We start from the raw sequence: 11,962 nt of genomic DNA, 5'->3' as shown, positions 1-11,962 counted from the left end.
GCTGATGTGTGATTTGATGCGCCAGTAACGTGTTATAGATGGAAGGAGCGAGAGCAGAACATGAGCGGGGTGGCTGGTGTCCTTAATGATGTTTTGGGCTTTCCTTTTGCAGTGAGTGGTGTAAATATCATGAAGTTGCGGTTATTCCATACCAACAACTTTTGCGGCGGCCGCTGGTGCTGGTGTGTGTCTAATTTTTCCAATTTTGTTTCTTTTTCTCCTCTTTTCATTTCATTTTTCTCCTTTCGTATAATTGTAAATGAATTGCCAAATTGTCTGAAGATGATGACGTTTCAAAAGTCCTTACTACACACATTCATCTTTTATGGCGTGTTTCTTTGTTTGAATTTTTTTGTTTTCAGCCTTCTTTGTAATTGTAGAATGACTTTGACAGTTGCCGAGGTGTACAATATCAAGATATTGCATTTATAAAATGAAAATCTGTCAGCGTGCCCTGGCGTGTGTGGACATACGGCATCCTATCTATCATCCTATCTATCATAGATAACACTTTAACTCCCCACAGAGCAGCAGCCAACCACACCTGAGGAAAGATACGCTGGCAGATACGGACACACACGTGCACACACACAAGCACACACAACTTCCTTCAATCACCTTCTAACTAGTTCTGTCTTGCTTGTGCTCGCTATTACAATCTGTCAGTCCTTCTCTTCTTATACACAGACACACACAGACACACACACTCACACAAACCTCACTCACTCAATTACTCTCACTCTCTCATCTCTTTTTCCACGCTCTCTCTATTCCTGACCTGCCATTCCTTCCTTCACAAACACAAATGCATGCATACATGCACGCACAAACACACACAAACACATGCACACACACGTGCACAAACACAGGTACCGTGTGTCAATCTGGGGTAGAGGGCTATGCTTCATGCAGCCCAGAACAGATCAGTCCTGGGTGAGAGCTCAATGAATCAGGCAGGCCAAACTGATCTGACCTGGCATCCAGTGGACAGGACTGACAGCTAGGCACACCACCGCAAGGATCAGAGAGAGAGAGAAGGACAGAAGTGCAGAAAGACAGACAGACAGAGAGAGAGAGAGAGAGAGAGAGAGAGAGAGAGAGAGAGAGAGAGAGAGAGAGAGAGAGAGGAGAGAGAGAGAGAGAGAGAGAGAGAGAGAGAGAGAGAGAGAGAGAGAGAGAGAGAGAGAGAGAGAGAGAGAGAGAGAGAGAGAGAGAGAGAGAGAGAGAGAGAGAGAGAGAGAGAGAGAGAGAGAGAGAGAGGCAAAAAAATACAGAAAAACCGGGCGACAGATAGAGAACAGTACAGACAATGACAGAAAACAGATGGAAAGAGAGCCAGAGTGGTTAGACAGACACAGATGGTTTCTTTATCTCCCCGTGTTTCTGTCACAAATACAGACACCTACTCAATTTCCTCTCCCTTCAGTTTCACTTTGTTTCTTTCTTTCTCTTTCCCTCTATTTTCCCCTCTCTTTGTTTTACAATTTGAGTCTCTCTTCCTGCTTAGCCTTTATTTCCCCACCCTTTCCATGCCCCTTCCCCCCTCTCCTCATACTCTCCCAGGCCATCTCTTCCACCCTCGCTGCAGTGTCACACATCCCCCCCTGCCATAAACACACACACACACACACACACACACACACACACACACACACACACACACACACACACACACACACACACAGATACACATGCACCTGTTTACAGCCTCTCCCTCCACATCACTGTCAGCAACCAAAGGTCTGCATCCAGAGAGCACTCTCACCCATCACCGTGGACCTCCCATACCCCGCCTGCAGCCCAATGGATTACCAGTAACACAGTGAATCAGTCATCCTGAGCAGGCCTTTAATTACTGGGATAAATAATAGATGAATCCATAGTGCAAGGGAGACCCGCGAGGGGTTATTGAGCTGGCAGAGCTCACTGAATGTTAGACTGCGGCAAGTCCACTGATACAATATCGGACATATTGACAAGGCATCTGACGATGTTACACAACCAACTGACTATGAGGAGGAGGGCAGAGACCAGGAACAAGTGCCTTAAGGGTATAGCTGTTTTGTTTTTTTGTTGTTTTTTTTTTTTTTTGAGGAAGGATGGTGGAGACAGTCTTGTCTTATTAAAGGTGAGTTAAGTTGTAGAGTGAGCCAAGTTAGTTTGCATGTGCACGGAATTTGATTTAGTTGGATGCTCACATAAAATAAAACATGTTAAAGTAGAAAAAAAGGTATCTAAGAATATCTGGGAAGTATCTGGCAACCTAAGAGAAGCTCTGTATCTGTCAGTGCTGAGAATACAGAATACTGAGTGTATCCGTCAGTACTGAGAATACAGAATACTGAGTGTATCCGTCAGTACTGAGAATACAGAATACTGAGTGTATCCGTCAGTACTGAGAATACAGAATACTGAGTGTATGCGTCAGTACTGAGAATACAGAATACTGACTGGGAAAGACAATAAGGGAATTTTAGAAATGCAATGCAAGGCAAATGTTTGTGACACCAGCTTTGAAAGTCAAGTTCTAAGTGTGTGTGTGTGTGTGTGTGTGTGTGTGTGTGTGTATGTGTGTGTGTGTGCGCGTGCATGTGCGCACGCGTGCATGCATCAAAATGCATGCACGTGTCTCGTCTGAAATGTACCATTGTGCACTTGGCCTGTGATGATGTTGGCAGAGGACGTCAGATCTGTTGACAAAATATTGTGTTTGGTAAGGACCGCAAGACCAGGACCAAAACATGAAGCGCAGGCTCAGGCACAGAGATAGCAGCCGGTGGAGGGTTGGGGGTGTGGGAGGTGGGGGGGTGTGCTGAATGGCTTGAAGGAAGGGGAGATAGAAATACGAGAGTCAAAGAGAGACTGGCTTTTGATGTTCTTTAATGAAACATGTTGCAACAAGGAGAGATGAAGAGGTTACTGCAAACAAAACCCACCAACTATCATAGACACACACACACACACACACACACACACACACACACACACACACACACACACACACACACACACACAAACAAAAGATTAGAGAAACATTAAGTGTGGTGCATAAAAGAAAAGGGTGTAAGGGGAAAAAAGGTGGTGCATGAAAGAAAAGGGTGAAAGAAAAAAGTTGCGGTTGAAGAGAATGACAACGAGGGTTGAAATTGAGAGAGAGAACAGCTCACCCCCAGACAGCGTGAGACACATTTAACGTACCTACAGTATGGAGACGTCAGATGAGGAACACAGACACCAAAATCGATGCCACTCTCTGCAAGTTCTCTTAGAAAAAGAGTCCACGTTATTAGAAGAAAATTAAGGATGATGCATAAAAGATTAACATCAGAGCAAGAGGAGATCAGTGACAGTTCAAAATACTAAAATGTAGCTTGGAAAAATAATATTTTCCATATTGTTATACTTTATTGACATAATTTTAAGTTAAATGTATATTAGCAAATTACCTACATATTTGAACAATGATGCTTTTTTTTCTTCCCCCAATTATACTTGGCCAATTACCCCACTCTTCCGAGCCATCCCGGTCGCTGCTCCACCTCCTCTGCCAATCCGGGGAGGGCTGCAGACTACCACATGCCTCTTCTAATACATGTGGAGTCGCCAGCCACTTCTTTTTACCTGACAGTGAGGAGTTTCACCGGCGGGATGTAGCGTGTGGGAGGATCACGCTATTCCCCTCAGTTCCCCGTCGCCCCTGAACAATGCCCCAACCGACCAGAGGAGGCGCTAGTGCAGCGACCAGGGCACACACCCCCATTTGGCTCCCCACCTGCAGACACGGCCAGTTATGTCTGTAGGGACGCCCGACCAAGCCGGAGGTAACACATGGATTCGAACCGGCGATCCCCATGTTAGTAGGCAATGGAATAGACCGCTACGCCACCCGGACGCCGAACAGTGATGCTTAAATTTTCGTTTTTCCTACAGAGGTACCATAACGCTCCATTTACACACTTTTTGACACACCAAAATGTCCTTTTCACAATAGTCACCACACCACCTTATCATAGAAAGTGAAATGGTCGTTGCATTTGTCGATGGCTTATTATTTGGAGGGAAATGAAATTGGCTCCCACCCACAGTCTTGATAATTGTTACTATCTGCATTGCCTCACAGGTCTCTGCAATAAGACTGTAGGAGCCCTGCACAATATAATCTGTTTCACACTCTTTAAAAAGTCGTAATAACATAGGAAGCACTGTGCTCATCAGGTGTCATCGTAATGTTCAGCTACATGTTGATATTTAGGATATAAAAAACATACTTTTTAAGAGTAAAGGTCTTCGCAAATGGCAAGAGTCACCATCTGTAATGCCAATTAGAGATACCTTTTACCATGCGGCGGAGCATCTGTTTATTTGTGTCCTATCAGTTTCTGCAGAGTCCTCCAGGGAGTTGCTGTCGTGACCTGCCAGGTACTCACTCGCTAATGAGCTAGTGGTCGTTTGAACAGAGGTTTAAAACTTACTTTAATAACCTCATGCAAACGTTGACTCGTTTTAAACAGATGCCTTACAGGCTCATCTTTGACTTACAAAACAAAGCACCGCTGACATTCTCTAATGCACAAAAATGGACAAGCGGGTGTGGATGTCATTAGGTTATCAAGACGCTAGCTCCCATTACATATGTTTCAAGTTATAAGGCCCACATGTAATCCAGAAATGTCAATGGAAAGTCGAGGCGGGTCAGAGCTGCTTCCATTCCATGCTATATCTCAACACCGGACAATAAGAACTGAGCTATAGATAAATAATCCTAATAGACAAATGCTGTGCATTCCTGCCCTTGGATGGAGAGCGCTTTAGACACAACTCTCCTATAGAAAACAAGTCCTTGCTTGGACTCAATGACACTAGTGCTTCGCATCTATGACGCTGTGTTTCCTTGCTCACCTTATGTGAGGTCCAGAGAGAGAACTGCCAACGTGATTCATTTCATGCTTTATTTTCCTCCGGCGCAACCGTCATCTTCAATTCTCCGGTGCATCACTATCAACGTTGTTAGCCGAAACAGATGTCTACCCTGTTGGCTTGAGTACCCAAAAACTGGCAAAGGCCACAACTGTTGATTGAAAGAGTTTAGACGCGGCAATTTCCAGTGGTTGTCGTGCCAAAGTTTGAGTGCCGTGATCTTGCTCTGTGGCTGTAACATGTGATCCTACGCCAGTGTTGGATGGTTTTGGCCTCGTTGCAAATTTGCAGCCAGATGTTTCTAGTTGTAGAAATATGGCAGTTATGTTGAACCCCGAGAACAATCTGGCCAAACTCAATCCATGGATTTGGTCCCAGCCGGTGGCAGCTACCTGACACATCTCCAAGCTTGCTATTTATCTGCAGCGTGGTTATTTACTGAGCTGGAAATGTCACTCAGAATACTGTGATATCTTGTTTGAGATAAAGGTCCTTTCCTTGCGCTACCTCTCCCTACACCTGTCTTCCCCTCGTCTACTATCTTATCTAATTCTCTTCTGATGAATTCTCTTTCTGTCCACCCCACACCTGTTTCTGGAATCACTCCATTGTGCATAGCATTATCTCTCCCTCTGTCTCTCTCTTTCGCTCTCTCTCTCTGGGAATAGGCTGACATTTGTGCTTGGATATTGTAGTCATTTGCTTACCCTGAAGTAGTTGGACATACAAAACCCTTCTTTGCACTTGAGACATGGGCAAATGTCAGCAGCTACGATCTAGCTCTCGATTCCCGAGAACATGCGCACGTGATGTGTATCCGTGAACACTTGCAAAATCCTACCAAATGATTACTTGCCAGTTGTTATGAGCCTGGACAGACAGACGGTGTTTGAGGGATGTGTAATTACACATACTTGTCAGTAACCACGTTTCCAGCCAACATTTTTATGCAAATTTTGTTGTTTTGAAGAAAAAGCTTGATGAAAATGGCATGTAATTAATCAAATCCACTACATTTACTTTATATTCTATATACTGGCTTGAGCTGGATAACATTTTTATTTGACAAAAAGAAATGTGATAAATTGCAGACAAACAAAAAACCATAATGTGAACATAAAGAAAAATGAGTAGAATTTCAGCTGGTCCATCTTTCTCGGTTGTGTTTGATGGGTTCTGTCATGTGTCCATAGTTAAACTACATTCAGGGTTTTATTCACTTGAACAGATCTGATGGAAACCAGTGGCAGCTGGCCAGTACAGGGTGCTGGGGCGCCGCCCCCTTCAAACATCAAGAGATGAAAATCTACTTAAACATGTTAAATATAATTTAGTTGTATAATGCAAATAATTATGAAAGAAAACTGTTTTCATTCTGTGAGCGCCTGTCAGCAGCCATTAAATATCAGTTCCAAATGGTATTTGGTTGAATACATATATACTTCCTGAGTGAGGGGCGCCGGCCAAATGATACCTTACGTAAGCCCTCAAACTTTTTGGTGAGCGGGTGACCTGAGGCTGCTGTCTAATTGGTTTCTTCAGATTTTCCAGACACTCCCACTTTTATTGGCAGCAAATTGGTATTGTTTTAATGTTTTTTGATCTCGTGGCTGTCAATCATGTTCACGCCCACCACGATGCCTCATCTCGACTGTCAATCATCCACCGTCTACTAACCCTGATAAAATGTATATGCTACATTGCCCTTCTTAATAACTCTGTGACTGTGTGGACATTAAAGCAGCTGTCAGGTGTGCTGCGCCAAGGTAAATCCCCCCCCCCAATTTTTTTTTTTTTTGCTCCAGCCACCACTGATGGAAACACCATTTGATTGATATTGAACTGATTTTTTTTTTTTTTTTTTGCTGGAATTATTTGCTGGAATTTTTTCAAAAGTCGTATAGAGAGATAATGTGTGTGTGTGTGTGTGTGTGTGTGTGTGTGTGTGTGTGTGTGTGTGTGTGTGTGTGAGTGCGGGAAACTACCATGCCATTTCCTTGCTTTCCACCATAGGGAAAGCTCTGGCTAGGGTCTGGCCAACAGACTCCTCGGAATATCAGAGGAAATTCTGCCAGAATTCCAGAGCGGTTTTCGTCCTAACAGAGGCATCATGGACATAATTTTTACTGCTCGCCAACTCCAAGAAAAAGCTCAGGAACAGAATCAGCCATTGTACATGGCCTTCATGGACTTAACCAAAGCTTTTGATTCTTTAACACGCCAGGCCCTCTGGCTAGGTCCATCCAAAATAGGCTTCCCTGACAATATGTCAGCTGGAGTACTCAGCGGTTATGGAGATGAGAGAGTCCTTCAAGGTCCACACAGGAGTAAATCAAAACTGTGACATTACCCCAGCCCTGTTCTTTGTCTTCATTGCCACCATCTTCCACCACACAGGTCCCAATCTGCCTCAGGGAGGCAAAATCATGTACAGGATGGATGGGAATCTTCTGGATTTTAACAGATTCAGGGCCAAAGGTAAAACCACCACCACATCAATCATAGAGCTGCAGTACACCGATGACAACACCTTAGTGTCCCTCGTAGACGAGGAACTGCAGAGCTACTGGATGGCTTTGCCAAGGCATACAAGCAGCTTAGCTTGGCCATTAACATAAAAAAGACCCATATCCCCTACCAATCCCCACCCAACAAAAATATGCCTGCTCTGCCCCCATCCATCTCTGTAGACAACACCAGACTCGAAAACGTGGAACAGCTCCCATATCTTGGCAGCCTTCGCTCCTCCAAAGCCAACATTGACATTGAAATACACCTTTGTCTCAGTTGTGCCAGCCAGGCCTTCTCAAGATTGAGTAAAGGGGTTTTTGAAAACCGCAACCTTCAGGCCAGAACAAAAAAATCTGGTGTACAAAGCGGCAGTGCTGCCCACCCTACTGTATGGGTCAGAAACCTGGATATAGCAGGCACCTGAAGGCACTCGAGGCATACCAACAGCAATGCCTCAGGAAGATCCTTAAGATCAGCTGGGAGGATAAGCGCACAAACTTCAGCGTCCTCGAAAAGGCCAATATGCCTGCTATAACTGCCACCATTGCACAACATCAGATGAGATGGACTGGCCATGTCTTCCGCATGTCTGACTCTCACCTCCTGAAACAAGTCCTTTGCCCTCAGCTCATGACAGGATGCCGTGCCCAAGGAGGACAAAAGAAGTGATGTAACGATAACATCAAGGCCCACATGCAAAGGTTTGGAATTGACCTTAACACCTGGGAACAAGCAGCAAAAAACAGGGAGATCTGGAGACTGGCTGTCCGTGAGCGTGCTGAGCGCTGCAACCATGACTTCCACTGTGCTGCTGAAAGAAAACAAGCACAGACTCAGAAAGGAACGAGTTACCGGAAAGGCCCAAGCCACCTCCTCATCCACTCCTTCACACCCTTGCCCACATTGCCCCAAAACATGTGGCTCCAGCATTGGTCTCTACACCCACCTGAAGACCCACAAGGACCTAGAAGGAGGACAGTCATACTCAACCTCGAGTGACTGCCGATGATGATGATGATGATGATGATGATGATGATGGGGTGTGTGTGTGTGTGTGTGTGTGTGTGTGTGTGTGTGTGTGTATGTGTGTGTGTGTGTGTGTGTGTGCATGTAGTGACTCTTCTGGGTTTGCATTTGTTCAAGCATGTGTGTTGGTTTGCGTATTTATTATCAACCTAGCTCCACTGCAGTCTGCTTTTATATCAAACAAGACCATGTGGCAGTGCAGCAGGTGGAAGTGTGTGATATATCAATGAATAATTGATGGAAATGATCCTTGCTAGGGCTCTCGGGGATCTATTAGTAATAAGAACAAACACAACTGGCTACCCATCTTCACACACATAGATCTAAATGGGAATCCTGGCACTGCCATTTAATCACGCTGAAATATTAGTTTACCTGTGGACTATTGCACAAACTACTGCTACTGTCGCTGGGTGGAACGGGTGAACAGAGCAAACAACAATATTCCAATTTTCTGCCTGTAATTTAAATTGCATGAAATGACCATCAGGTACATTGAATACTAAAACCCCAATGTAAGCTTTATTTTGCCATATCTATTAAAACAAGATGCACACAGGTTTTAAGAGCTTAATTTGTATAAAGAGGATCACATTTGATTTAGCTAGCTTTCAGTTTTTTTTTACTAGTCAAATGAAAGGTATGCTTGACTACAAACCTCAAGATATTAACATTACACATTTTTTTTCATGTTCAGATTACAATAGACTTCTCTTCTGTCTGTCAAGAAGTCATGCACTAAAGGGGAAAATGTATCTCGGGATACCTCACCCCAAAATTGGGATTTGGTTCCTAATCATGATGAGAGTTTAAAATAATTTAGTACCTGTATGTACGTATGTACGTATGTACGTATGTATGTATGGATGGATGGATGGATGGATGGATGGATGGATGGATGTATGTATGTATGTATGTATGGATGGTTGGCTGGATGGATGTATGTATGTATGGTCTCACAATCAAAATGCACATTTCTAAGTAAAACCGTTTTTGTTTTGTTTGGGGTTTTTTGCCTCATTCTTTCCTTATAATCAGATTACTGAAATACTGTCACATAATATAATCAGTTTGGGTTATGGTAGGCCCTGAGGAAATAGTGCTGGCTCTGGGCAGTGGAGAAATACACTGTATTTTTTCTCCCTCCCCTCCCATCCTCCAGAAATGCACTTTCTCTCTATTAACTCAACCCCCCTTTCTTACATTCTGTTCATTTTAGCTTTCTCCGGGCCCTTACTCCACTCACTCCCTGTGCACTTTCTGTGTGTGTGTGTGTGTGTGTGTGTGTGTGTGTGTTTGTGTGTGTGTGTGTGTGTGTGTGCGCACACAACTGGAATAAGTGAAGAGTGTGCTGAGAACCCTAGCGAGACCCTTGAGAGTGGAGCAGCAGGGAATACTTACTGTATGTGTAAATGAGAGAAAGTGAGAGAGCTTGAATGGAGCAGCATGTGTGTGCATGCCTGCAAAAGTGTGTGTCTATGGGTGCGTGTGAGTGTGTGTGTGTGTGTGTGTGTGTGTGTGTGTGTGTGTGTGTGTGTGTGTGTGTGTGTGTGTGTGTGTGTGTGTGCGTGTGCACGTCTCCTGTCACACTCGGCACTGAGGGGAAAATATGGGCTGCAGTTGCACACCAGCAGGGAGACTACAGACCATTTCCCCTCCATAAAGAAAGATGTACACGCACACATGCATGCATGCATGTGCACACGCACACACACACACACACACACACAGATACACTTATGGGGCTTTGATGGTGTCATTCTCTCTGTGTGAGCCCACCTGTGACATAAAGAATTATGTCTAATGACGACTCAACACTCCACCAGGCCAAAGTGGTTCACATAGGCTATGGTGTTCACATAGACAGGCACACACACACACACACACACACACACACACACACACACACACACACACACACACACACAAATATATATATGAGCCAAAACATAATGACCACCGCTTAATATGCTGCTGGTCCTCCGTGTGCCGGCTAAACAGCGCCGACCTGCCGAGGCATGGACTGTACAAGCCCCTGAAGGTGTCTTGTGGTATCTGCCACACCTGCCCATTTCTCCTGCATCCAGCATGTTGACTAGAGAACTGATTTTTCATTTACGATCTAATCTACCCACACCTATAGCTTATACTGCATATACTGGTATGCTCTGTCATGTCCATCTACCTCAGGCATGTATATAAGTAACCTGCTAACATCTGTTTCAGCATCTCTGATATATTCTCTGCACCACTGCACTTTATCGCCTCTTGTTCGCCGGTATATAGTCAACCCTTGTGTATATATCTGAAGATCATTGTGTCGCAGTGTTGTTATTCTATGTTAAATACACTGAGTGAGTCATGAAACCGGAGTCAAATTCCATGTATGTGCAAACCTACATGGCCAATAAACATGATTCTGATTCTGGCCTTGTTTAGAGATGATTAGCATTATTTGGTTTACCTGTGAGTGGTCATAATGTTTTGGCTCATCAGTGTGTGTGAGTGAGTGTGTGTGTGTGTGTGTGTGTGTGTGTGTGTGTGTGTGTGTGTGTGTGTGTACACACACACACACACACATGCATATATTCAATAATTCAAAAACTCAATGTAGTGATCACGTGTTTTTGAATTTTTGAATGTTGCACCGCTCCATTCCCCATTGGACGTTGTGCGAGTGATGTGAATGAAGAGGCAGTAAATGGTATGTTCTTTCCCGTGTAGCTTTACTGACAGCTGATGATTGCTTATGGCATGAAATAGGCTTGTACTGTCTCATAAAGAATTTACTTGAGTCACTGGATTATTTATATATATATATATATATATATATATATATATATATATATATATATATATATATGCACACAGCCACATGGAAAGGCATGACAGAGAGCTATTGACTGCTCCTACCTAGGCTGACAGACCAGTCACAATATCCCTCCCTTTGAAACCGTGTGTGTGTGTGTGTGTGTGTGTGGGTGGAGGAAAGAGAGAAAACATGTTGGAGACAAAAAGAGTGGCATATATCTGATTGCATGTAATAAAATTTAATTTATGTGTAGAACATGTTTGTGTGTACACACATCTGTACATTTGTCTTTTAAGTGTCTTTTGCACATGTGTGTTGTCATGCCCTATAGCCCCGTAGTCTTCTGGTTTGATTCTCACTGGCGAGTAGTAGTTGTGAGTTGACGCTGAGGTCAGCTCTGACTGCAGCAATACATTATTGATCTCTGACTATTTTCCTGAAGGCTACTCCAGCTCATTGGGTCTGCAGCTGATACAACTAGACAGACAGGATGTCTTGTTTTATTTTGGTTGTGCATTTCAAAGTTTGTAATATAGAAGGACTGGTAAAAAAAAAAAAAAAGAATAATTTGCTTTTCGTACTATCATTACTCTTCTGGTTGTCCGGGGACATATTAACCAGATTACATTTGTGCAAATGAATGTCAGTTAATCATTCTGCTTCAGTGTGGGAAGATGGCGAAGCAAATTCACGTTT

Source organism: Lampris incognitus, chromosome 19, assembly GCF_029633865.1.
Source record: "Lampris incognitus isolate fLamInc1 chromosome 19, fLamInc1.hap2, whole genome shotgun sequence".
NCBI classification, from domain to species: Eukaryota; Metazoa; Chordata; class Actinopteri; order Lampriformes; family Lampridae; genus Lampris; species Lampris incognitus.
The sequence above is the reverse complement of the archived record's forward strand: the minus strand, read 5'-3'. Positions refer to the sequence as shown.